This window comes from Lepidochelys kempii, chromosome 22 (genome assembly GCF_965140265.1).
Source record: "Lepidochelys kempii isolate rLepKem1 chromosome 22, rLepKem1.hap2, whole genome shotgun sequence".
NCBI lineage: Eukaryota > Metazoa > Chordata > Testudines > Cheloniidae > Lepidochelys > Lepidochelys kempii.
Genome location: NC_133277.1, coordinates 458746 through 485881, shown reverse-complemented (window position 1 = coordinate 485881; position 27136 = coordinate 458746). Strand labels below are relative to the sequence as shown.

Genomic DNA, 27136 nt, shown 5'->3' with positions numbered 1-27136 from the left:
ACCTTCGGCTGCCACCTGCCACTGTGACCTCTGCGAGTGGGTCTCTTGAGGTTCCACCGGCTCTCAGTGATTTCAGCCGAGCTCTCAGTGCGGGAACCTCGCTGCTAGTGCAGACTGGGCCGTCTCTGCCACAGAAACACTGTCCCACAGCAGGTCTAAGCACTTAGACCTGATTCTCAGTGATTTCAGCTGTAGTGGTCACTTAACAGAACAAAGACTCTCTATGGAGCCTGATCAGCTCTGTCTTTAAACAGTGGAGGGGGCAGGTCAACTAGTACTTGTGACTCAGGCAGACCATCAAGCTAAACACCTGTCCCCACCCTCTCTCCTGATGCCCTCAGTCAGCACAGGCTAAGGACAGTTCTACTGCCCTTTACTCAGACAATAAGAACAACAACACTTCATTATCCCCTGCCCCCCGCATCCAAGTGATTTGTAACCCAACCCCAGCCAAAATCTATCACTTGGGCAACGCAGCTCTGTTTTCTGGATACCTCGGTAGATTAGGTGTGAATGTAAATACAGTGTGGTCCTGAAGCCTTTCTCCCAGCTCATCACTAGCTGTCAGGGAGAGCTCATTTACACTTTGCTTACAAATCATCAATTGAAATGATTAGGTTGCCCAACATCACCGCTAAGAATGCACTGACATGGTCATTGTCAAGGTTCCTTCCCAACTCAGAACTATAGGGTACAGATGTGGGGACCTGAATGAAAACCTCCTAAGCTTACTTTTACCAGCTTAGGTTAAACTTCCCCAAGGTACAAAATTATTTTACCCTTGGATTTCCTCTGCCACCACCAAACTTTATCTGGGTTTACTAGGAAACATGGTTTGGACACGTCTTTCCCCCCAAAATCCTCCCAACCCTTGCACCCCGCTTCCTGGGGAAGGTTTGGTAAAAATCCTCACCAATTTGCATAGGTGACCACACACCCAAACCCTTGGATCTTAGAACAATGAAAAAGCATTCAGTTTTCTTACAAGAAGACTTTTAATAGAAGTAAAAAGAAATCACCTCTGTAAAATCAGGATGGTAGATACCTTACAGGGTAATTAGATTCAAACATAGAGAATCCCTCTAGGCAAAACCTTAAGTTACAAAAAAGACACACAGACAGGAATAGTCATTCTATTCAGCACAGCTTATTTTCTCAGCCATTTAAAGAAATCATAATCTAACACATAGCTAGCTCGATTACTTACTAAGTTCTAAGACTCCATTCCTGTTCTGTCTCTGGCAAAAGCATCACACAGACAGACACAGACCCTTTGTTTTTCTCCCTCCTCCCAGCTTTAGAAAGTCTCTTGTCTCCTCATTGATCATTTAAGTCAGGTGCCAGCGAGATTACCTTTAGCTTCTTAACCCTTTACAGGTGAGAGGATTTTTCCTCTGGCCAGGAGGGATTTTAAAGGGGTTTACCGTTCCCTTTATATTTATGACAGTCATAAAAAACAACAGCTGTATAAGGAAGCTAATCTATGTTCATACTTTCCAAATCTATTATAGTTTTTCAGATACATGTATTTTATTATACACATTATATAGAATCATAGAATCATAGAATCATAGAATATCAGGGTTGGAAGGGACCCCAGAAGGTCATCTAGTCCAACCCCCTGCTCAAAGCAGGACCAATTCCCAGTTAAATCATCCCAGCCAGGGCTTTGTCAAGCCTGACCTTAAAAACCTCTAAGGAAGGAGATTCTACCACCTCCCTAGGTAACGCATTCCAGTGTTTCACCACCCTCTTAGTGAAAAAGTTTTTCCTAATATCCAATCTAAACCTCCCCCACTGCAACTTGAGACCATTACTCCTCGTTCTGTCATCTGCTACCATTGAGAACAGTCTAGAGCCATCCTCTTTGGAACCCCCTTTCAGGTAGTTGAAAGCAGCTATCAAATCCCCCCTCATTCTTCTCTTCTGCAGGCTAAACAATCCCAGCTCCCTCAGCCTCTCCTCATAACTCATGTGTTCCAGTCCCCTAATCATTTTTGTTGCCCTTCGCTGGACTCTCTCCAATTTATCCACATCCTTCTTGAAGTGTGGGGCCCAAAACTGGACACAGTACTCCAGATGAGGCCTCACCAATGTCGAATAGAGGGGAACGATCACGTCCCTCGATCTGCTCGCTATGCCCCTACTTATACATCCCAAAATGCCATTGGCCTTCTTGGCAACAAGGGCACACTGCTGACTCATATCCAGCTTCTCGTCCACTGTCACCCCTAGGTCCTTTTCTGCAGAACTGCTGCCTAGCCATTCGGTCCCTAGTCTGTAGCTGTGCATTGGGTTCTTCCGTCCTAAGTGCAGGACCCTGCACTTATCCTTATTGAACCTCATCAGATTCCTTTTGGCCCAATCCTCCAATTTGTCTAGGTCCTTCTGTATCCTATCCCTCCCCTCCAGCGTATCTACCACTCCTCCCAGTTTAGTATCATCCGCAAATTTGCTGAGAGTGCAATCCACACCATCCTCCAGATCATTTATGAAGATATTGAATAAAACCGGCCCCAGGACCGACCCCTGGGGCACTCCACTTGATACCGGCTGCCAACTAGACATGGAGCCATTGATCACTACCCGTTGAGCCCGACAATTTAGCCAGCTTTCTACCCACCTTATAGTGCATTCATCCAGCCCATACTTCCTTAACTTGCTGACAAGAATACTATGGGATACCGTGTCAAAAGCTTTGCTAAAGTCAAGAAACAATACATCCACTGCTTTCCCTTCATCCACAGAACCAGTAATCTCATCATAAAAGGCGATTAGATTAGTCAGGCATGACCTTCCCTTGGTGAATCCATGCTGGCTGTTCCTGATCACTTTCCTCTCATGCAAGTGCTTCAGGATTGATTCTTTGAGGACCTGCTCCATGATTTTTCCAGGGACTGAGGTGAGGCTGACTGGCCTGTAGTTCCCAGGATCTTCCTTCTTCCCTTTTTTAAAGATTGGCACTACATTAGCCTTTTTCCAGTCATCCGGGACTTCCCCGGTTCGCCACGAGTTTTCAAAGATAATGGCCAGTGGCTCTGCAATCACAGCCGCCAATTCCTTCAGCACTCTCGGATGCAACTCGTCCGGCCCCATGGACTTGTGCACGTCCAGCTTTTCTAAATAGTCCCTAACCGCCTCTATCTCCACAGAGGGCTGGCCATCTCTTCCGCATTTTGTGATGCCCAGCGCAGCAGTCTGGGAGCTGACCTTGTTAGTGAAAACAGAGGCAAAAAAAGCATTGAGTACATTAGCTTTTTCCACATCTTTTTCCATATGCTTTTAAAGTGTGTATTAATATTTCAATTTCAATTCAAATGTCCAAACAATCATTATATTGGCAACACAGCATGTAACTAATTCACAAACCTCGGGGATGGGAGGGTTTGGGAAATTCAGGGGGTGTAGGAAATCCCTGCCTGCGCTCCAAATGGGGGGCCTGAACCCCGCCCTACTCACCGCTTTCCAACTGGGGGGCCTGAGCGCTGCCCTCCTCACTGCACCCTCGAAGGGAAGCCAAGCGCTGGGTGAGCACTTAACGCTGATGGGGCAATTCTTTCCGTCTCTCCAGGGAGCCCACATCACTCTGCTGTAGGAGGGAGCCCTCAATACGAAGCAAAAGCTCTCAGACAGGCCAGCCAGATCAGCACAGCCACGTGAAGGAAGAAACAGAGGCAAGGAGACAGAGCTTTCACCTCCACCACATAAGATGCAGCCAGCCATCTGGGAGGAAGCTACTATATGCCCAGAGGCCTTTATTCCTCCAGCATGCGAAGACAGAGGGGATGTCAGGAAGTTTCCCCTTCAATCCCTCACACAAAAGGCCCTTCTTAGAAAAGGCAAAATCCTGAAGAGAAAAAGACACCCAGAAGGATGCCAAAGTGATAGATTTTTATTATCTTGGGGAATAGCTCAACACCTGACCAGGGACTTGAACCCTGAACCCTCAGATTAAAAGTCTGATGCTCTACCAACTGAGCAAGCCAGGCTCAGAAAGAAAAAGGGCAAGTACATACAGAGGAGAATCTAGTCAAGAAAAAGAGAGCAGGGGACAATAGAGGAAACCTGCTGCTCTCTCTCTATCTCTTCCCAGTCCTTGCCCTAGTCTCCTCTTCCCTCCAGCACACTGAGGCATTTTGCCAGCACAATGCCCAAGTCAACTCCACCCTCCCCAAACTCTAGAAGGCCCAGCTCATCAACCTGGCCACTCTTACAGCCTCCTCTCCAGCCCTGACCAATAGGGAGGAGGATTGAGTCTCCCTCCCTCAGGCCCACCCTTCAGCTTTCCTGGGTAAAGACCATCACCACCAAAGTGACTTTGGGCCAGCAGGTCAAACAAGAGGGCTCCCTCCTAGGCCTTGCTGCAGCCCAGCTGCAGGACTCAGAGTAAATCCAGCTCACATCCCTCCCTCTCTCTTCTCCTCTCCCCCTCCCCTTGGCTTTCTCAACACCTGGCCCCACAGCAAACCAGAGACTGGTGCTTTCTGGGCCTGCTCCTGCAGATGTAGGTTTCTATCCTGCTATTTAAGGACTCAGCAGGAGAAAGGGACCTTTCCAGGAAATGGTGACAGCTTCTGGGAGTCCATGCATGGCTTTGGACACCACAAGGAACCATTTGGCTCCTGGCACACAAAGCAATTTAAAAACCTGAGTGTCCAGATAGGAGCTCAAAGCTTAGATGAAGGGCCTGATGCTTGACCAACTGAGCTAGCCTGGCTTGCTGACAGGTTATATCCCTTTCACCACAAGAGCAATTGGGCAGGCAAAAGAGAGGCAAAAAACGTCCCAGAAACCCCTCCTCTTTTTCTCTGCAGCCACTGCCTATCAGCAGGATTCCTCTTCCTCCTCCCTCTTCTGCCTCAATGCAACTAAATCTCTGCCCCTAGACAGCCAGCCCATCTGCTGCATCCCAATCCCCCATGCCTAAGCCTCCCTGCCCAAGTCCTGCACCTGGCTCCATAGAATTAAGTCTCACATCTGGCTGGGAACTCAATTTCTTGTGCCCAGAGAGTTTCTGCCCCCTCCCTAGATGACCCGAGAAACACTGTGTCCACCTTTTCTAAAGAAGTGGTTAGACTCCCTCATCATGTGGTCAGATGGATAAGGCATCTCCCTGTGGATCAGATGATTCAGGATTTGACTCTCCTTGTGGTTGTGCTTGCTTTGGTTGAAAGTCCTGCTTTCTTCAGGGCTGGAACCTCTTCTTGGCTGCTCAGGCCAAGCTCTGGCTTCAGCTTGACCCCTGGGAAGGAGTTGGGTTTGGGCTTCACAAAGGCTAGGGTGTGAGCCCAGGTGCTTCCAGTCTAGCCTTTGCCATTCCTGACTTGCCAAAGAAAAAGGACTGCAGCCTGGGATAGCGTGTAGAGCAGTTTCCCTCCTCCAAATGTGCGGCTGTCCCTGTGCTTGAGGGGGCTAAACAGCGCCTGGGGAGCCGGGTGTTTCTCTGCTTTCTCTGTTCACTGTGGTGGAAAATTAACCACTTGTTGTGTTTGGTTCAGAACAAGCCTGAAGCCAGCTTTATTCAAGAATGCGCATACAGGGAGAGTCAGCCAGAGCTGCTCTGGCGTAAACAGAAAATACAGGAGTTTATATAGCTGAAAACCACAATTGGTCAAGCGCACTTCCACCAATGGAGCTTTCCCTTATTTGGCATATAATGCAAGCCTTAACAGTAGTTTTGCCATATTTGGAATATAACAAAACAAGCTTTTCCTGTTATTGACAGGTTGTTCTTTTGCGGTTAACGGTCTTTCCTGATTTCTAGCTGTTAGGATTACATTTCTTAAGCTGTGCTGCTGCAATTGTCCCACAATGGAATTTTTCTTACTGTCTTCTTAGGCTTCATATACACAGTTAGCTTGACCAAAGTTTTGGGCCTACTTAGGTCTACCATGTTTTTCCTCCACACCACCAGCTGGGGAAAAGACTATTGGGGAAAAATCTCCTGCTCCGCTGCAAAACTGAGCACCTCGAGTGGGAACAGTCAGAGGCCCCACCATGGGGGCTGGCCCTGCTTTCCTACCATCTTCTGATACTGGCTGCCGAGCGACAGCAGCTGCCCCACATGCTGGTCTGTGGGTGGCCTTCAGTGGGTATTTGGCATGCCAGGTGGCTGGGAGCAGACCGGCCAAGTGTCTTTGTGGCTGTCTGCTGGCCACACATAGGCATGGTCCTCCCCTCCTCTTGCCCCACCTTCGGTTCCTCTGTGGCTTTTAAGCCTTCCCTTGGAGCTGTCAGCACCAGCCTCCTCTGCTCTAGGTGCCCAGAGGAGGAAAGGTGTGCTGGGCTCCAGACTGGGACTTTTCCTCCTTCCTGCGTAGCCCTGACTATGAAGCCTGGCCCTGCCACTCCTTTCTTCAAGCTCCATGTGGGCAAGAGGAAATGTGTGGCAGCAAGCACAAGGGCTAAACTTGTAGGCATTAGGTGAAGCAGCAAGAATCCCAACTACCAGGTCAAACCGCAGGACTTCAGGCATTGGTAGCTAGTTCAAGATCCCCAACCAACTGCAGCCATCCCGACCAAAGACCTGGACCAAGTGGGCATGAGTCACCCAGCAGGAGAGAAACAACTCACTCTTGTACAAGTGGAGACAGGGAAGGTGAGCAGTGCAAGTTCCAGGGCTTTATCCGAAACCAACACAAGGTCCTACTGAGATTTGAACTCAGATTTTAGGATTCAGAGTCCTGAGTGCTGACCATTACACCATGGGACCAGTTTATACTGCTTTTGCTGGAGGTCGGTGACCCTCATGGGGCTGGCTTGTGTAAGGGGGCTGTTGGCCCCATATTAAATCTTAGTGAGGTTTTTTTGGTTGGCTAGTTCCCAGTACCAATAGAAGGGGGAACGGTCAATGGGAAATCAGGACCCTGAGACTGACAGTCACCAGAGGCAATGCAGAGAGGCCAAAGCTCCAAGTTAGCCAGACTGACGGGCCAGGCAGTCTAATGAGGGAGTCACCAGGCCAGGGGGTCCCATCCTCCATGTGAGCTGGAACTACCTGGGCGAGAGTGGGGCCGAGCTAAGGTGGGAGCAGGAGCCCAAGAAGAGCCGGGGAGCAGAGGTGCACAGGAGTAGTGCCAAAAACTGCTACCTATAGGAATTTGCTACCTGTAGCAGTTTCTGATACCTGACATTGTTCTTATTTGCTGACTTGTCCTAATTTGCTAAAACTTGACAGTGGCATGGGATGGAAGCGTAAAGTCTTCGGCCTCCAAACGACCCTGCCTGGTGTGCGTCTGTATCTATTACCTCTTCATACAGGGTTGCAAAATATAGAGTGAGGTCATTTAAACATCATTTATTTTGCAGCTTCATTTACTGTGCTAACAATGGAGCATCCTGACACTGATACTTCTGCCCAAGTGACCTGTGGGTTGGATTCAGTTTAGTGGGACGCAGGACACGTGGAGGATAATTTAAACTCTTAATTTCCTTAGGGTTTCCCTTCAACATACTGTAAGGAGGGTGCAATCTCTTTATTTATTACGATAGCACAAGGAAGTCAGTCACACAAGTGACACAGTGACCGTTGCGAGTCTATGCTGACGTAACGAGAGTTAACATAGGGTTGTAGTGTAGCTATGGCCTTAGGTCTATGAAATGTTTGGGTGAGGTAACAGGAAAAGGATGAGGGGAGACCAAGATCCATTCAGGTGTTTAGGCTCCAGCTTTTGTGGAAGTGGCCTTACTGCACCCTAAAGGCTCAGGAACAAAGAGGCCCATAAGAACAAAATATCATGACTTTATTCACATTTCTTGACTTCCGGGTGTATAATTCCTGTTTTTAGATTCTTGTGGTTGTCAAGCCCCCTTGGGGTTGTAAATATGTGTTTGTTATGTTTTGAAGGTCAAAGCAATAAATGAGTTCAACAAAGAATTAGATCAGTTCCTCCGGATAAGTGCATCAGCTATTAGCAAGATAATCAGGGATGCTTCCCCATGTTCTCTGTGTCCCTAAACCTCTGACCACCAGATGCTGGGAGTGGACAATGGGATGGTTCACTCACTGATTGCCTGTTCTGCTCATTTTCTCAGAAGCACCTGGCACTGGCTGCTGCCAGAAGACAGGATACTGGACTACACAAACTATTGGTCTGATCCGCTATGGGAGTTCTGTTATTCAGTGAAAATTGTCCCTTTAACTCTCCAGCCTGGGCTGTCTCTTACAATGCTGTGCTAGTGACAAGCAGCAAAACTCCTCCAGGAGCTGCGATCACTCAGCCAACAACATGCAGTGATACACCCAACCTAGTTGCATGAATGTTCTGTAAGCCACTCATGAATTACATGGAGAGAGACACCAGCATATCTCCCCAGCCCTCAGCCTTGCACCTCAGAAATGTACTATCTTCCACTGCTCAAGAAAGTCTCTTGAACTGTGCAAGCTCGTTAATTAGTTCACCACTTCCTCCAAAGAAAGTGGCCATATGCCAGACTTTATAATCTGAGCAACTCTCCCAAGCTCTTTGGACACTCACTAGTAAATTGCATAATGACAGGTTTCAGAGTAACAGCCGTGTTAGTCTGTATTCGCAAAAAGAAAAGGAGGACTTGTGGCACCTTAGAGACTAACCAATTTATTTGAGCATAAGCTTTCGTGAGCTACAGCTCACTTCATCGGATGCATACTGTGGAAAGTGTAGAAGATCTTTTTATATACACACAAAGCATGAAAAAATACCTCCCCCCACCCCACTCTCCTGCTGGCAATAGCTTATCTAAAGTGACCACTCTCCTTACAATGTGTATGATAATCAAGTTGGGAGTGGCTAAGTCATTATGCAAGGTAACCTATTTCCCCTTAAAGAAAAGGAGTACTTGTGGCACCTTAGAGACTAAGGGTATGTCTACACTACGAAATTAGGTCGAATTTATAGAAGTCGGTTTTTTTGAAATCGGTTTTATATATTCGAGTGTGTGTGTCCCCACAGAAAATGCTCTAAGTGCATTAAGTGCATTAACTCGGCGGAGCGCTTCCACAGTACCGAGGCAAGCGTCGACTTCTGGAGCGTTGCACTGTGGGTAGCTATCCCACAGTTCCCGCAGTCTCCGCTGCCCATTGGAATTCTGGGTTGATATCCCAATGCCTGATGGGGCTAAAACATTGTCGCGGGTGGTTCTGGGTACATATCGTCAGGACCCCGTTCCCACCCTCCCTCCCCCCGTGAAAGCAAGGGCAGACAATCATTTCGCGCCTTTTTTGTCTGCTGCCAGCCAAAGATGTAAAGGATCGATGGAGTGGGTCAGAACAAGACATAGACCAGATTTGTTTTGGACTCATTTTCCTCCTCCCCTGTCTAGATCACACTGCAGTCAGTCACAGAGAAGGCGCAGCGAGGTTAATCTAGCCATGTATCAATCAGAGGCCAGGCTAACCTCCTTGTTCCAATAACAACGATAACTTTGGTGCACCATTTCTTATTGGAACCCTCCGTGCAGTCCTGCCTGAAATGCTCCTTGATGTACAGGCACACCCTTTGTTGATTTTAGCTCCCTGAAGCCAACCCTGTAAGCCGTGTCGTCAGTCGCCCCTCCCTCCATCAGAGCAACGGCAGACAATCGTTCCGCGCCTTCTTTCTGTGCGGAGACGCCATACCAAGGCAAGCATGGAGGCCGCTGAGCTCATTTTGGCAATTAGGAGCACATCAACCACCACACGCATTATCCAGCAGTATATGCAGCACCAGAACATGGCAACGCGATACCGGGCGAGGAGGCGACGTCAGCGCGGTCCCGTGAGTGATCAGGACATGGACACAGATTTCTCTGAAAGCATGGGCCCTGCCAATGCATGCATCATGGTGCTAATGGGGCAGGTTCATGCTGTGGAACGCCGATTCTGGGCTCGGGAAACAAGCACAGACTGGTGGGACCGCATAGTGTTGCAGGTCTGGGACGATTCCCAGTGGCTGCGAAACTTTCGCATGCGTAAGGGCACTTTCATGGAACTTTGTGACTTGCTTTCCCCTGCCCTGAAGCGCATGAATACCAGGATGAGAGCAGCCCTCACAGTTGAGAAGCGAGTGGCGATAGCCCTGTGGAAGCTTGCAACGCCAGACAGCTACCGGTCAGTTGGGAATCAATTTGGAGTGGGCAAATCCACTGTGGGGGCTGCTGTGATGCAAGTAGCTCACGCAATCAAAGATCTGCTGATATCAAGGGTAGTGACCCTGGGAAATGTGCAGGTCATAGTGGATGGCTTTGCTGCAATGGGATTCCCTAACTGTGGTGGGGCTATAGACGGAACCCATATCCCTATCTTGGCACCAGAGCACCAAGCCGGCGAGTACATAAACCGCAAGGGGTACTTTTCGATAGTGCTGCAAGCTCTGGTGGATCACAAGGGACGTTTCACCAACATCAACGTGGGATGGCCGGGAAAGGTGCATGACGCTCGCATCTTCAGGAACTCTGGTCTGTTTCAAAAGCTGCAGGAAGGGACTTTCTTCCCAGACCAGAAAATAACTGTTGGGGATGTTGAAATGCCTATATGTATCCTTGGGGACCCAGCCTACCCCTTAATGCCATGGCTCATGAAGCCGTACACAGGCAGCCTGGACAGTGGTCAGGAGCTGTTCAACTACAGGCTGAGCAAGTGCAGAATGGTGGTAGAATGTGCATTTGGACGTTTAAAGGCGCGCTGGCGCAGTTTACTGACTCGCTTAGACCTCAGCGAAACCAATATTCCCACTGTTATTACTGCTTGCTGTGTGCTCCACAATATCTGTGAGAGTAAGGGGGAGACGTTTATGGCGGGGTGGGAGATTGAGGCAAATCGCCTGGCTGCTGGTTACGCGCAGCCAGACACCAGGGCGGTTAGAAGAGCTCAGGAGGGCGCGGCACGCATCAGAGAAGCTTTGAAAACCAGTTTCATGACTGGCCAGGCTACAGTGTGAAAGTTCTGTTTGTTTCTCCCTGATGAAACCCCCCGCCCCTTGGTTCACTCTACTTCCCTGTAAGCTAACCACCCTCCCCTCCTCCCTTTAATCACCGCTTGCAGAGGCAATAAAGTCATTGCTGCTTCACAGTCATGCATTCGTTATTCATTCATCACACAAATAGGGGGATGACTACCAAGGTATCCCAGGAGGGGTGGTGGAGGAGGGAAGGAAAATGCCACACAGCACATTAAGCACAGCACTTTAAAAGTTTACAACTTTAAAATTTATTGAATGACAGCCTTCTTTTTTTTGGGCAATCCTCTGTTGTGGAGTCGCTGGTTGGCCGGAGGCCCCCCCACCGCGTTCTTGGGCGTCTGGGTGTGGAGGCTATGGAACTTGGGGAGGAGGGCGGTTGGTTACAGAGGGGCAGCAGTGGCAGTCTGTGCTCCAGCTGCCTTTGCTGCAGCTCAACCATACACTGGAGCATTCTGGTTTGGTCCTGCAGCAGCCTCAGCATTGAATCCTGCCTTCTCTCATCACGCTGCCGCGACATTTGAGCTTCAGCCCTGTCTTCTGCCCGCCACTTACTCTCTTCAGCCCGCCACTTACTCTCTTCAGCCCTCCACCTCTCCTCCCGGTCATTTTGTGCTTTCCTGCACTCTGACATTATTTGCCTCCACGCATTCGTCTGTGCTCTGTCAGTGTGGGAGGACAGCATTAGCTCGGAGAACATTTCATCTCGAGTGCGTTTTTTTTTCTTTCTAAGCTTCACTAGCCTCTGGGAAGGAGAAGATCCTGTGATCATTGAAACACATCCAGCTGGTGGAGAAAAAAAAAGGGACAGCGGTATTTAAAAACACACATTTTATAAAACAGTGGCTACACTCTTTCAGGGTAAACCTTGCTGTTAACATTACATACATAGCACATGTGCTTTCGTTACAAGGTCGCATTTTGCCTCCTCCCACCGCGTGACTACCCCCTCAACCCTCCCCCCTCCCCGTGGCTAACAGCAGGGAACATTTCTGTTCAGCCACAGGCAAACAGCCCAGCAGGAATGTGTCCCTGAAGAAAAGCACCCTATTTCAACCAGGTGACCATGAATTATATCTCACTCTCCTGAGGATAACACAGAGAGAGAAAGAACGGATTTTGGTTGAATGCCAGCAAACATACACTGCAATGCTTTGTTCTACAGTGATTCCCGAGTATGTGTTACTGGCCTGGAGTGATAAAAGTGTCCTACCATGAAGGACGAAATAAGGCTGCCCTCCCCAGAAACCTTTTGCAAAGGCTTTAGGACTACATGTAGGAGAACCGCAAATGCCAGGGCAAAGTAATCCTTTCACATGCTTGCTTTTAAACCATGTATAGCATTTTAAAAGGTACACTCACCAGAGGTCCCTTCTCCGCCTGCTGGGTCCAGGAGGCAGCCTTGGGTGGGTTCGGGGGGTACTGGCTCCAGGTCTAGGGTGAGAAACAGTTCCTGGCTGTCGGGAAAACCGGTTTCTCCGCTTGCTTGCTGTGAGCCATCTACAACCTCCTCCTCCTCCTCCTCATCTTCTTCGTCCCCAAAACCTGCTTCCGTATTGCCTCCATCTCCATTGAAGGAGTCAAACAACACGGCTGGGGTAGTGGTGGCTGAACCCCCTAAAATGGCATGCAGCTCATCATAGAAGCGGCATGTTTGGGGCTCTGACCCAGAGCGGCTGTTCGCCTCTCTGGTTTTCTGGTAGGCTTGCCTCAGCTCCTTCAGTTTCACGCGGCACTGCTTCGGGTCCCTGTTACGGCCTCTGTCCTTCATGCCCTGGGAGATTTTCACAAAGGTTTTGGCATTTCGAAAACTGGAACGGAGTTCTGATAGCACGGATTCCTCTCCCCAAACAGCGATCAGATCCCGTACCTCCCGTTCGGTCCATGCTGGAGCTCTTTTGCGATTCTGGGACTCCATCATGGTCACCTGTGCTGATGAGCTCTGCATGGTCACCTGCAGCTTGCCACGCTGGCCAAACAGGAAATGAGATTCAAAAGTTCGCGGTTCTTTTCCTGTCTACCTGGCCAGTGCATCTGAGTTGAGAGTGCTGTCCAGAGCGGTCAGAATGGAGCACTCTGGGATAGCTCCCGGAGGCCAATACCATCGAATTGTGTCCACAGTACCCCAAATTCGAGCTGGGAACGTCGATTTAAGCGCTAATCCACTTGTCAGGGGTGGAGTAAGGAAATCGATTTTAAGAGCCCTTTAAGTCGAATTAAAGGGCTTCACTGTGTGGACGGGTGCAGGTTTAAATCGATTTAACGCTGCTAAATTCGACCTAAAGTCCTAGTGTAGACCAGGGCTAACCAATTTATTAGAGCATAAGCTTTCGTGAGCTACAGCTCACTTCCTCAGATGCATATCGTGGAAACTGCAGCAGACTTTATATATACACAGAGAATATGAACCAATACCTCCTCCCACCCCACTGTCCTGCTGGTAATAGCTTATCTAAAGTGATCATCAGGTGGGCCATTTCCAGCACAAACAGACTAACACGGCTGTTACTCTGAAACCTATTTCCCCTTGTTTTTCCTAACCCTCCCCCTCCCCCGACGTTCTTGTTAAACCCTGGATTTGTGCTGGAAATGGCCCACCTTGATTATCATACACATTGTAAGGAGAGTGGTCACTTTAGATAAGCTATTACCAGCAGGAGAGTGGGGTGGGGGGAGGTATTTTTTCATGCTTTGTGTGTATAAAAGATCTTCTACACTTTCCACAGTATGCATCCAATGAAGTGAGCTGTAGCTCACGAAAGCTCATGCTCAAATAAATTGGTTAGTCTCTAAGGTGCCACAAGTACTCCTTTTCTTTCCACTAGTAAATATAAAACATTAAAGTAAGTCTATTAACTGCAGAAAGATAGATTTGAAGTGATTAGAGGTGTTAGGCGCAGAGGTCAAAGTTGGTTACATAACAAATAAAAATGGGAACAAAGTCTAAATTCTAACTTGAACAGACTAAGCAAGAATTATATCAAATAACTTTTGTCACCCCACTGGATGTTCCAGGCAGTTTTGAGTTCTTACACAGGCTGAATTCCCTCTCAGCCTCGGACCAATCTCCCCAGTTCAATGTCTTTGTCTTCTGGACGATCTTCCAGGTGTTGAGATGGGGGAGGTGTGACGTTATTGACATGAACTGGGATTGTATAGATTATTGTTGCAACCAAAGTCCTGTAGTGGCACCAAATCTTGTATAAAGGGGGTCAAGTAAGGTGTCTAAGACAAGGTTATGGTTTGCTGGTTATAATTATGCTATCTGTATATGTGTATCATTATTGTATTTGAAGTTATCAATATTGGCTCTATACTGTCTGTATTTCAAACTATTGTACTATGCTTCTGGGTGACACCCCAGACAAGTTGGTGTCAGCTGTGCGTAGGCTGCTGGATGGCCTATTAAGGACCATCAGCTACACAACTGACCCACTGAGAGAAGGCAAATACATCTTGTGACTCAGCAAAGTATGCAGGGACTTGCCCATGTGACGCCAAACTCTATTTTGCTGTAATTTTCCACAGTGAGAACAAAGCGGGGATCTTACACCTGGAAAAGAATATAAAAGGCTGATGCCTCATCTCCATCTTGTCTTCAATCCTGCTCCCTGCCTCTGGAGGGACTTTGCTACAAACGGGAGCCCTCCACATCCCAGCTGGGGATGTTCTCCAGAGACTTGATTTGAACCTGCAATTTGTTCTATCACTGCTGCAAGTCTGAAGGAAGAACTGCCATGACTGTGTGTCATTGATTCCATTTAACCACTTCTAGCTCTCGTCTGTATCTTTTTCCTTTTATGAATAAACCTTTAGATTTTAGATTCTAAAGGATTGGCAACAGAGTGATTTGTGGGTATGATCTGATTTGTATATTGACCTGGGTCTGGGGCTTGTTCCTTTGGGATCAGGAGAACCAGCATCGTTACCAGAGATAAGAGGCCATTTGGTGGTATCATCAACCCTCATTTATATTTTCTCTTCAGATGCTAGAGAGACCCTTGCTGGGACATGGAGGTTAGGTAGCCCCCATTGTGTACCGTGCCCTCGCTGAGAAGTCTCTGGGAGCATGGATTCTTCTTGATGGGCCACCAACACACGTCTTGTTGGTCCTGATGTCGGCGGCTCCTTTGTTGATCCTGAAAAGCTAGATGCGGGCCTTTGCCACTTACCCCACATTTCAGGAATGAACAGATAGCAATGCATGATAACTTCACATACAGTAAAAGAACAGGAGGACGTGTGGCACCTTAGAGACTGACCCATTTATTGGAGCATGAGCTTCCGTGAGCTCCAGCTCCCTGCGTCGGACGCGTCCTGTGGAAAATACAGAAGATCTTTTTATACACACAAACCACGAAAAAATGGGTGTTTACGTACATTGTATCATATACAATAATAGCACATACAATCCAACAGGATAGTGATGTTCAATGGACCAAGACTTTTTAAACCATACCTAACAAGGCATGCTTTCTTCAAAGCCCATCAGAATCATAGCACAGCTGTGAATATGGGGGTCCAGGGAGCTACTTTGAGGTCCAGAGCATCACATTCTGCCAAAGCCTTTTTCTGCTAGCAGGGGCTTCTCTGTGCCCAGAGCTCCTACTAGCTGCATGTCTGGAGGCAGTGGAGAACTCTGGTTTGGCATCTCTTTCTCAGTGAGCATCGGCAGTGGCTCTTGAAAGGCCTCCAGAGAGTGACCTTTCAGAAGAGCTTGCTGAAGAGCCTTTCTAGGAACCAAGAACTCCTGGCTTGACCTGTTAGACTTTCCTTGCTGAGACGACTGTATCTGTCGGGCTCCCTTTTTGGTATCTCTTTCTTCTAACCAGAAAAGACCTTCCTGGGCAATTCTTTAAATGCTTGTTCAAGACAGAGAGAGGCTTCCTTGTGGCTAAGTCTTGGAATGCAGCAAATGACAAGTCTGGAGCTGATGAAAAGGTTACTGTCACTCAGAGTCAAGCCGAGGTTGCTGCGACCACAATGCAGTGTACTCACCACTATACAAACACAGCTGCTAGCAGGAAAAGAGTGCCTTAGAAACCCTCTCTCCCCTCAGATGTGGCTTTCTGTGCGCAGAGAGCCAGGCAGCTTGATGTCGGCAGGCCTTGCAGAAAACTATTTGGAATTTGGATGTGTTGTCTTGGAGCATCAAGTGGAGCAGTTGCCTATTGCTTCCAGTGGCAGGCACCATGGCTAAGCTGGCTAACGCACCTGTCTAGTAAACAGGAGATCCTGGGTTCAACTCCCAGTGGTGCCTTACTGCATATCTTTTGTCTCCTCTGCTCAGAGTTTGCAATGTCTTTCTAGGAAACGGAAGAGACCTGTGTCAGCAATCCAAGAAATTACTTGATAAGGAAAAGGCTTCTTTTCAGAGGAAAGTTGGAAAGAATCAAATCACCAGCCTGGAGCTGATGAAAAGGCAAATACGTTAGCAAGGAGGTTGCCTCGGCTGTAATTCCTGTGACAGGAGAGCCTGTGTCTTTTGTCTTTTTTGTTAATTAAAATATCGGATCCAGCAGAAAACCCCGTTATACAAAGCAAAATGAAATCACCGACACAAAGCCATTGGAAATACCAAAAAAGGAATAATGCAGTCGTGAGTAACTCAGAGTTTCCGGGCCAGTCCTGTGCACTGAGCACCCACTAAGGGCCCTGGGTGCTTAGCAGAAACCTGGAGGAACTGATACCGGGCCTGAACATGAAACTCAACTGCTCCCAGTTGCTGCTGAAAAGCCCCGTCCTGCCTAGAGAGAAAGACCAGCAGGAGGGAATCAAGGCTCGTCCTGGTCCCAGAGCCCACTCCACACCCTCCTCCACTCTGCTAGTCACTAACATTTTTTTCCACCCACAGTCAGCCAGTTAACAGCCACATAAATCCGGTTAGCCACTGCTGCAGGGAACTGCCTTCATCGCTGAAGATGCTCCTGACAGCGTCTCTGCCAAAGGTGGTACATTGCTATGGCATCGATCAGGCGCAGTGTGTCCCGTGACACCCGCCCACTATACGGCGGCCCCTGCTGAGCTTGTCCTTGCTGCAGCTGGTTCTGCTGGCACCCTGTGGCTTGCCCTCCTTGATCCAGGAACAAGCCTCAGGCGAACTGTAAATAATCCTGTCCAACCAAGTCTGGCATCCGCCATCACGTAGCCAGAAGTCCTCACACCTCCTGGGTAAAAAAACAAGCCACCAGAAAGTGGTCTATAGTTTCAAGTGGTGCCAGAAACTGACACAGCACCTGGGGGCAACCTTTGCTCTGCACATGCCGGCCATGCACATTGGCATGGACGGACAGTTTCCCATGAATGATGAGCCACCACAGGTCTCGGTACTTAACAGGCACCCGGGCCATGTGCAGATACTTCAAGGCTCCCGTCAGTAAGTTCCCAGCGAGATGTGAGACTTAATTCTATGGAGCCACGTGCAGGACTTGGGTTGGGAGGCTTAGGCCTGGGGGATTGGGATGCAGCGGATGGGCTGGCTGTCTAGATGCAGAGATTTAGTCGCACTGAGGCACAGGAGGGAGGAGGAGGAGGAATCCTGCTGAAAGGCAGTGGCTGTGGAGAAAAAGAGGAGGGGTTCCTGGGACTTTTTTTTTTGCCTCTCTTTTGCCTGCTGGCTTACTTCTTGTGGTGAAAGGGATCAACCCTGTCAGCAAGCCTGGATAGCTCAGGTGGTAGAGCATCAGGCTCTTAATCTGAGGGTCCAGGATTCAAGCCCCTGTCCAGGCACTCAGCTTTTAAGTTGCCTTGTGTGCCAGGAGCCAAATGGTTCCTTGTGGTGTCCAGAGCCAGACAGGGATTCCCAGAAGCTGTGGCCATTTCCTGGAAAGGTCCCTTTCTCCTGCTGAGTCCTTAAGAAGCAGGATAGAAGCCCACATCTGCAGAAGCAGGCCCAGAAAACACCAGTCTCTGGTTTGCTGTGGGGCCAGGTGTTGAGAAAGCCAAGGGGAGGGGGAGAGGAGAAGAGAGAGGGAGGGATGTGAGCTGGATTTACTCTGAGTCCTGCAGCTGGGCTGCAGCAAGGCCTAGGAGGCAGCTCTCTTGGTTGACCTGCTGGCCCAAAGTCACTTTGGCGGTGTTGGTCTTTACCCAGGAATGCTGAAGGGTGGGCCTGAGGGAGGGAGACTCAATCCTCCTCCCTAATGGTCAGGGCTGGAGAGGAGGCTGTAGGAGTGGCCAGGTTGATGAGCTGGGCCTTCTAGAGTTTGGGGAGGGTGGAGTTGACTTGGGCATTGTGCTGGCAAAATGCCTCAGTGTGCTGGAGGGAGGAGGAGACCAGGGCTAGGGCTGGGCAGATATAGAGAGAGAGCAGCAGGTTTCCTCTATTGTTTCCTGCTCTCTTTTCTTGACTAGTTTCTCCTCTGTATGAACTTGCTCTTTTTCTTCATAAGCCTGGCGAGCTCAGTTGGTAAAGCCTCAGGCTTTTATTCTGAGGGTTGAGGGTTCAAGTCCCTGGTCAGGTGTTGAGCTATTCCCCTAGATCATAAAAGTCTCTCTCTCTGGCATCCTTCTTGATGTTTTTTTCTCTTTTGCTCTTCAGAATTTTGCCTTTCCTAAGAAGGGCCTTTTGTGTGTGAGATTGAAGGGGAAACTTCCTGACATCCCTTCTGTCCTCGCATGCTGGAGGAATAAAGGCCTCTGGGCATATAGCAGGTTCCTCCCAGATGGCTGGCTGCATCTTATGTGGTGGAGGTGAAAGCTCTGTCACCTTGCCTCTGTTTCTGCCTTCATGTGTCTGTGCTGATCTGGGTATGGTGGGGAATGTTTGGAGGTTTTGCTTCATATTGAGGGCTCCCTGGAGAGCCTGAAAGCATTGCCCCGTCAGCATTAGGTGCTCACCCAGCACTTGGCTTCCCTTCGAGGGAGCGGTGAGGATGGCAAGGTTCAGGCTCCCCAGTTGGAGAGGGGTGCAGGCAAGGATTTCCCTACACCTCTCCTGAATTTCCCCAACCCCACCTCCCCATCCAGGTTTGTGAACTCATTATATAGAGTATTGCCAATGTAGTGATTGTTTGGACTTTTGAATTGAAATTGAAATATTAATATACACTTTAAAGGCATATAAAGTGTATGATAAAATACGTGTATTTGAAAAAGTATAATAGATTTGGAAAGTATGAACATAGACTAGCTTCCTTATACAGCTGTTGTTTTTTATGACCATGTCAGTGCATTCATGTCGGTGATGTTGGCCAACCTAATAAATTCAAATAATGATTTGTAAGCAAAGTCTAAATGAGCTCTCCCAGACAGCTAGTGATGAGCTGGGGGCTGGGGGGGAAGGCTTCAGGACCAGATTGTATTTACATTCACACCTAATCTACCGAGGTATCCAGCAAACAGAGCTGCATTGCCCAAGTGATAGATTTTGGCTGGGGTTGGGTTACAAACCACTTGAATGCAGGGGAGCAGGGGGTAATGAAATGTTGTTGTTATTACTGTACGAGTAAAGGGCAGTAGAACAGTAGAACATTAGCCTGTGCTGATGTTATACAGACAAAACTACACAGGATCATTTCAGGGAACAAGACAAGTTGTCACGTTTATTATAACACAATTTGATTTATGACCAATAACTAATATCTAATACCTATGTATACACACACACACACACACACATCAAATGTTCTGCAGCTGGTAGATAGTTACCAGTCCTGAACATAGCTTGAGCTCGTGGCTTGATTTCACAGCTTGGGATCGTAGCTCGTGGTGGCTAACTGGCCAGGAAAGCCGGGCACGAGGAAAGGCTGGGTCTCTGTCGGGCACGCACCGATGCCCCTCAATGTTGGCAGCAGAACGTTACCCAAAGTCTTCCATCTCACCCATCCTTTTAATCATTTTTTAGTTTGAATCCAGAATCTATAGGTCTTGCTTTATCACACTGCCTCTGGGTTCGGTGTGATTGATCACCTGTCAATTGCAGATGTGACTTTCAGCCTAGGACCTGGCTTTGATCTTCCTTCTATTGTACCTTTGTTCTTTTCTTTGTAGGGTGGGCTCTTTTTACTTTGTTAGGGCTGTTCCCTGCATCTTCAGCAGTTGGTATTTGAACTTTATTTCATCAGGACAGGCTGGGGCTGGAGGTTGATTCCATCATCCATCCATACCTCATTCACACATCTAAACTACACTAATAAGATTGCAGCACGGTTTTGCAAAAATGAAGGTCACAGCAAGCTTTTTCAAAATGGAGTGAACATTTTAAAATGGAGTTTGGGACAAGTTAAAATGGAGTTTGAGTTACAATATGGACAAGTGTAAGGAATGGCAAACAGTGAACAAACGTTACATTATTGACAAGTATAATGAATGACAAACAGTGAGCAGAAGTTACAATGTTGAAACAGTGTAAATTTCAGGGATTTAAGCAGCAATTGAATTGAAAGTGAAATTTACAAGGGCAGTGGCCTGAACAGCTGTGGCTCTTAACAAGCAGCTTAATTGTCAGTCAGTTATTGGGGTACCCAGTTTTATGAATGAATGAAGTTTCATTAATAAAACTCTGCTTATGAAGTTATAGGAATAAATTGAACAATTACAAACAATTTCATTTATCAGGTCTACATTGTCCCCCTTTGACCCTTCAATCCAGGGGTATTGAATGGGTCACACTTTATGTAATTGTTTCAAGGCTATATATTGTGAAGCAATGTGAGCCTGTGGTTTCAGCTTAAAATACAGTCTTTTCATCCAGCAGCATATGTCACACATTACAATTAACATAGAATCTCAGGGTTGGAAGGGACCTCAGGAGGTCATCTAGTCCAACCCCCTGCTCAAAGCAGGACCAATCTCCAATTTTTGCCCTAGATCCCTAAATGGCCCCCTCAAAGATTGAACTCACAACCCTGGGTTTACAGGCCAATGCTCAAACCACTGAGCTATCCCTCCCGCCAAACAGGGAGCTTCTCAGGATAAAGAAAACAATTGGGTATAACATAATTTTTAAAGTTGAAGACTAAGAGGGGTCCTATCCTTTAAAAATATCACACCAATGGTGCATCATGATTTGTTCTGCTTGTGCGGACACTCTTAATATTTCAAATCCCTGAAGTAAAATAGCCAAACTGCGTGTCTGAACCTGGGTCCGTGTGGTTTCAGTCAGTTGGCTAATTTGTTCATTTCTCTTCATTAGTTCATACAAGCTTGTCCAATTGACCCCCAAAGAGAAATTAAAGTCTTGAATATTACTGGTATCCAGTGTGTTAGTTCTTTTATCCTCATGAGTTGGGAAGTAAAGCGTTAAGTTGGGCGTTTTTAACATAGTTATATTACACATACACTGTTCTACTGGCGGTTCTGAGATGTATTTATCTTGCCACACAAGCTCCTCTAATCCAATGGCACAGACATCAAAAGACACTTTTGGGGTACTGTTATCTAGTTCATCCCAGTAACAGGTTGCCAGACTTTTATGTTTTAAGGAGCAGGGCTCTTCTAATTTTGGTAAGGTAGGACATACCCATTGTTGTGCAGTCCACCTTGTACACAAGCAATAGTCTATGATTTCAGTGGTGCCCAGTGGGAGGCCGCACCCCAATCCCCATGCCTGAGCCCCCTCCCAAAGCAAGCACCCCCTACCCCCTCCTGCACTCCAAACCCCAGCCCTGAGCTGCCTACCAGAGCCAACACCCCATAACCCCTTCTATACCCCAAACCCCCTCCTGCACCCCAAGCACCAGCCCTGACCCCTCTCCCAGAGCTAGCACCCTGTACCCCCTCCTGCACCCCAACTCTCTGCCCCAGCCCAGAGCTCCCTCTCACACTGTGAACCCCTCAGCCCTAGCCCAGAGCAAGCCCCCCATCCCAAACCCCAACGCCTTGCCCCAGCCCAGTGAAAGTGAGTGAGGGTGGGGGAAAGTGAGCAACGGGGGGGGGATGGAATGAGTGGGGCAGGACTTTGCAGAAGGGGCAGGGTCTCGGGGAAGGGGCGGCGTAGATCTTGAATTATCCTTAGATTCAAAAAGTGATCTTGGGCATAAAAAGGTTGGAGATCACTGCTGTAGGCTCTTTGCAGATAACTTGAAAGTTCTCTGACAGGAGCACTGTACCTAATTCATGTCTAGAGAAAGAGAAAAATATACACAAACACCAATTAAAGCCATATTTTAAGTTTGTGTAAATTTAGAATAATCAGGTGATAATACAGAAAGATATTCCTAATCCCAAGACTTGAGGTCTCATCTGAACATGAGAATGGCCAGACTGGGTCAGACCAGTGGTCTGTCTAGCCCAGTGTCCTGTCTTCTGACAATAGCCAATGCCAGGTGCTTCAGAGAGAATGACCAGAACAGGCAGCCATGGAGTGACCCATCCCCGGTCATCCAGTCCCAGCTCCTGGCAAACAATGGCTAGGAACACTCACAGCATTGGGTTGCAGCCCTATCCATCCTGCCTAATAGCCATGGATGGACTTATCCTCCATGAACTGATCTAGTTCTTTTTTAGCCCTCTTATACTTTTGGCCTTCACAACATCCCAGGGCAACCAGTTCCACAGGGGAGACTGTGCCATGTGTGAATTAGTACTTCCTTTTGTTCATTTGTTTTAAATCTGCTACCTTTGGGGGGCCCCGTGGCAGCTGTCCCAATCACTGTACCCTAGGGACAGCTGTGTGTGCGTGTCATGCGGGGGAAGGGGGGTGCTAGGCCAGCCCGGGGAGGGGTGGGGCTAGGGTGCGGGGGGGGGGTCAGGCTGGCCCAAGGGGCCTAGCGGGGGGCTGACATTGGCAGCGGGAGTCAGACCCACAGTCACCGGTGAGAAATGGTATCAGCGACCCCAGCTCCCAGCATCTCCCGGCAGAGGGAGCAGAAGGTGGAATGAGGCGGAGCAGGGGCTGGAAGAGTTGGGGTGGGGGTTTGGGGGAAGGGGAGAGTGGGGGCGGGGTCCAGGGCAGAAGTGGAGGGATTAGTCCCAGGCCCCACACCCCCCTAGGGATGCCCCTGAAGGGAAGTTCTGACTATTACAGTGACAATAAAACTGACCAGCATTGTGGGGGAGACTGAAAGAGATCCACACTCATCAGGTCTCTTCTCTCCCCCAGGGTGAGCCAGACACTGCTCTCTCCTGGCTCTCATTCTAGCAGCTGGATGCCAAGGAGCTATTTCCCCCCAAGAAGTGCATTGAGTTCCCCTGCGGTGCTGAGGTGGCTAGCGCTGCTGCTGGCTAAGGGGGCTGTCAGGGGGGGTTGATGTGTGCATAGACTCTGAGCTGCCAAGCAGGAGGGGACACTTGGGACTCGATCAGACTGGCTCAGTGAAGACGGGGTGTTGACAGACCAATACAGATGCGCTCCAGAGTATGGAGCAGCTTCCCCCCATGCAGCCAGGCAACGAGCATTTCCCACAATGAACCTGGAGCTGAGAGGGAGGCGGCAGCTGCTGTTCCCACTCCTCAGAGAAAGGCCTGTCACCCAACAGACACTTGTTACTCAGCCACTGCTAAGGGCTTCGGGTTCCTCTGGTGGGAATGTGGAGAAGCCATTCATTTTCCTGTTCACACTCCTCTGTGATGTGAAAACTGGGGAGGGGAAGCAGAAGCCCCACTTCCCTCCCAGAATGACGTCCAGTGGGAAAGCCAGGACAACAGGGTGGGGTGGAAAGTGGTGGCCAGACTCTTGCCACCAGGGTCTAGTCTAGCTCAGGGTCCAGCTCAACTTCCTCCCTACACCACTGGCCCCCAGTCTCCTTCCACCACCAGGTCAACCCTGGAACTCAGGCAGGAACGGGGTGAGGCAGCAAGTCAAGCTGAGCAAGGCAGGCAAAAGAGAGTCTTGCCTTCGTGGGCCACTCACAATGATGTCCTTTTTGTGTGCCATGGCTGACAAAACATCCTGGACAGAGAAGCAGAAGGGCAAAAGACAGCCATATAGTTGCCAAAGTAGCTCAGTTGGGAGAGTGTTAGACTGAAGATCTAAAGGTCTCTGGTTTGATCCCAGGCTTTAGCAGGCCCTTTCCTCCTCCTTTGTGCAGGGGTGGCTTGTCCTCTAGGAGCACAGTGGCACCTTTACCTGAGGTGAGTCCCTGACTTTGAGCTCCCAAGCAGGACAAGCTGGCTAGATGGTCGGGCTCAACGGGTAGTGATCAATGGCTCCATGTCTAGTTGGCAGCTGGTATCAAGTGGAGTACCCCAAGGGTCGGTCCTGGGGCCGGTTTTGTTCAATATCTTCATAAATGATCTGGAGAATGGTGTGGATTGCACTCTCAGCAAATTTGCAGATGATACTAAACTGGGAGGAGTGGTAGATACGCTGGAGGGGAGGGATAGGATACAGAAGGACCTAGACAAATTGGAGGATTGGGCCAAAAGAAATCTGATGAGGTTCAATAAGGATAAGTGCAGGGTCCTGCACTTAGGACGGAAGAACCCAATGCACAGCTACAGACTAGGGACCGAATGGCTAGGCAGCAGTTCTGCGGAAAAGGACCTAGGGGTGACAGCGGACGAGAAGCTGGATATGAGTCAGCAGTGTCCCCTTGTTGCCAAGAAGGCCAATGGCATTTTGGGATGTATAAGTAGGGGCATAGCGAGCAGATCGAGGGACGTGATCGTTCCCCTCTATTCGACATTGGTGAGGCCTCATCTGGAGTACTGTGTCCAGTTTTGGGCCCCACACTTCAAGAAGGATGTGGATAAATTGGAGAGAGTCCAGCGAAGGGCAACAAAAATGATTAGGGGTCTGGAACACACGACTTATGAGGAGAGGCTGAGGGAGCTGGGATTGTTTAGCCTGCAGAAGAGAAGAATGAGGGGGGATTTGATAGCTGCTTTCAACTACCTGAAAGGGGGTTCCAAAGAGGATGGCTCTAGACTGTTCTCAATGGTAGCAGATGACAGAACGAGGAGTAATGGTCTCAAGTTGCAGTGGGGGAGGTTTAGATTGGATATTAGGAAAAACTTTTTCACTAAGAGGGTGGTGAAACACTGGAATGCGTTACCTAGGGAGGTGGTAGAATCTCCTTCCTTAGAGGTTTTTAAGGTCAGGCTTGACAAAGCCCTGGCTGGGATGATTTAACTGGGAATTGGTCCTGCTTTGAGCAGGGGGTTGGACTAGATGACCTTCTGGGGTCCCTTCCAACCCTGATATTCTATGATTCTATGATTCTATGACAACAGAGCGTGGGCTTCTGTCCCTAGTTGGCCCACCTGACCTTTAACAATGAGAGACAGGAGCCGTCTTTCCAACACACTTATTGGTCAACCCAATATGGTGGGAAGAGAGTGAGGCATGGCCATCGGAGATGGTGCCAGAAAGGGTGCTGGGCAGTGACGGGCAGGGACTGGGGACGAAAGATCCTCTGCACAGCTGAGCGAGGGCAGTACTGGGGAAAGGGCATCTGTGAAAGTGTCCGCGTGGAGAGGGGCCCAGGAGGAAGCGCTTGTTGTTCAGTGCCTTGGAGTAGCTGGACTCGGACATGGTGGGCATTCAGGAAATGCACATTAACGAGTTTAGGGCAGATCGATGGGCAGAGGGTGATTGGAGGAAGGGCCCATCTTTCTGGTCCTCTGGGCCAGGGAAGAATGATGGGCTGGAGTCTTGTTCTTCACATTCGCGGTGCGAGTACAGAACGTGGTGAAGCTATGCCCAAGGAGGGCATTACTGGTGACTTTGTGCTCCATGGCACTGGTTACTGCTATCTTAGTGTGTATGGTCCCCAGTTAAAGTGTGAAAGGAAAGATCAATGGAAGGAACTGGCTCCCTTCCTCTGGACCGCACAGTGTTTGCTGTTGGGGGGGATTTTAATTGTGTCCGACGGCCTGAGGACCACGGGTCCCATTTTCCAGACCATCAGAGGGCACATTTTTACAATAAGCACTACCTGGCACAGGTCTGTAGCAAGGTTGTCTTAGAGGACTTGTTTCTCGATAGTGGAGCCAGTGAGGTGGTAGCCTCCTATTCCTCTCATCCAAGCTCACACCAGCCACAGAGGGGGTACACCTTTCTGTGGGGGCAGGCCAGGAGTCGCATTGACTGGATTTACATGAAAGAGAGCATGTCGACAGCCCAGTGCAGGGTAGTGCTAATGGATTGTTTGGATCACGCAGCTCTCACCATGTACCTCAATGTGGGCAATTCCCTGACCCATCGCAGAGGATATTGGAAGCTGAACTTCCAGAGCTGGCAAGATAAAGGGGAGGGGCGGCTAGGACTGGTGGTGCTGGCAGAACAGGAAAGCATCAGAGGGTTCCACGGCAACCAGTGGGATTGGTGGGAGCTGGTGAGGGAGGAGCTGGCGGCTTTGTTTCGGGGGCCAGGCAAACACCACAAGTTAAAGAAACGAACAGTGCCAAGTCCTGCAGCATCGTCTGTGGGATTTCCACAAGAGCATCCAGGCAGGGGAGCCAGTCAGCATGTGACTGTGAGACCGGATCAAGCGACAGCTGGCCGAGTTCCAGGACATGAGGCTGCAGCTGGCCAATATGAGCGGGACCACTGAGGGAAGGGAGGGGAGGCCTCCCCTGGCATTTTTGCAGCCTGCAGAGACCAGAGGCAAAGCAGGGGGATGTGGGGACTCAGGGCAGGATCCGTGGATCCGGAAATGCAGGACCACATTCGATGGAGGAGGAGAGAGAATCCTGTGAGAGGAAGCAGCTGGAGGGAAGCAATAAGTGCAGAGTGCACGCCAGCCAGCTGAAAGTCACAAGGGTCCAGAAAAAGAAACAGCAGCAGGTCCCATGGTGTAATGGTCAGCACTCAGGACTTTGAATCCTGGAATCTGAGTTCAAATCTCAGTGGGACCTCCTGGAGCTATGTTGGTTTGATGCAAATCCATGGATCAAAATGTGCTTGGTTTTCCTGTCTCTGGATGCATGAGAGTGAGTGTTCTTTTCCATGACAGATGCCCACTGGATAGCTTATCCTCAAATAAATTGGTTAGTCTCTAAGATGCCTTAAGTAATCCTTTTCTTTTTGCGAATACAGACTAACACGGCTGTTACTCTGAAACCTGTCATTATGCAAGGCACTGCATTTCATAGAATCATAGAATCATAGAATATCAGGGTTGGAAGGGACGTCAGGAGGTCATCTAGTCCAACCCCCTGCTCAAAAGCAGGACCAATCCCCAATTAAATCATCCCAGCCAGGGCTTTGTCAAGCCTGACCTTAAAAACTTCTAAGTAAGGAGATTCTACCACCTCCCTAGGTAACGCATTCCAGTGTTTCACCACCCTCCTAGTGAAAAAGTTTTTCCTAATATCCAACCTAAACCTCCCCCACTGCA

General features: G+C 49.0%; 6 non-coding genes across 6 annotated transcripts; 4 read left to right on the top strand and 2 right to left on the bottom strand.

The window, feature by feature from the left end:
• Positions 1 to 3916: 3916 nt before the first annotated feature.
• Positions 3917 to 3989, bottom strand: TRNAK-UUU (transfer RNA lysine (anticodon UUU)). The gene has a single exon. It is a non-coding gene; the product is annotated as a tRNA-Lys (tRNA).
• A 2651-nt stretch (positions 3990 to 6640) lies between these two features.
• TRNAQ-CUG (transfer RNA glutamine (anticodon CUG)) lies at positions 6641 to 6712 on the bottom strand. The gene has a single exon. It is a non-coding gene; the product is annotated as a tRNA-Gln (tRNA).
• Positions 6713 to 16099: 9387 nt separating this feature from the next.
• On the top strand, positions 16100 to 16173 carry TRNAT-AGU (transfer RNA threonine (anticodon AGU)). The gene has a single exon. It is a non-coding gene; the product is annotated as a tRNA-Thr (tRNA).
• Positions 16174 to 17569: 1396 nt separating this feature from the next.
• TRNAK-CUU (transfer RNA lysine (anticodon CUU)) lies at positions 17570 to 17642 on the top strand. Its single transcript has one exon. It is a non-coding gene; the product is annotated as a tRNA-Lys (tRNA).
• A 6144-nt stretch (positions 17643 to 23786) lies between these two features.
• On the top strand, positions 23787 to 23859 carry TRNAF-GAA (transfer RNA phenylalanine (anticodon GAA)). The gene has a single exon. It is a non-coding gene; the product is annotated as a tRNA-Phe (tRNA).
• A 2723-nt stretch (positions 23860 to 26582) lies between these two features.
• Positions 26583 to 26654, top strand: TRNAQ-UUG (transfer RNA glutamine (anticodon UUG)). The gene has a single exon. It is a non-coding gene; the product is annotated as a tRNA-Gln (tRNA).
• The last annotated feature ends 482 nt before the right edge of the window (positions 26655 to 27136 follow it).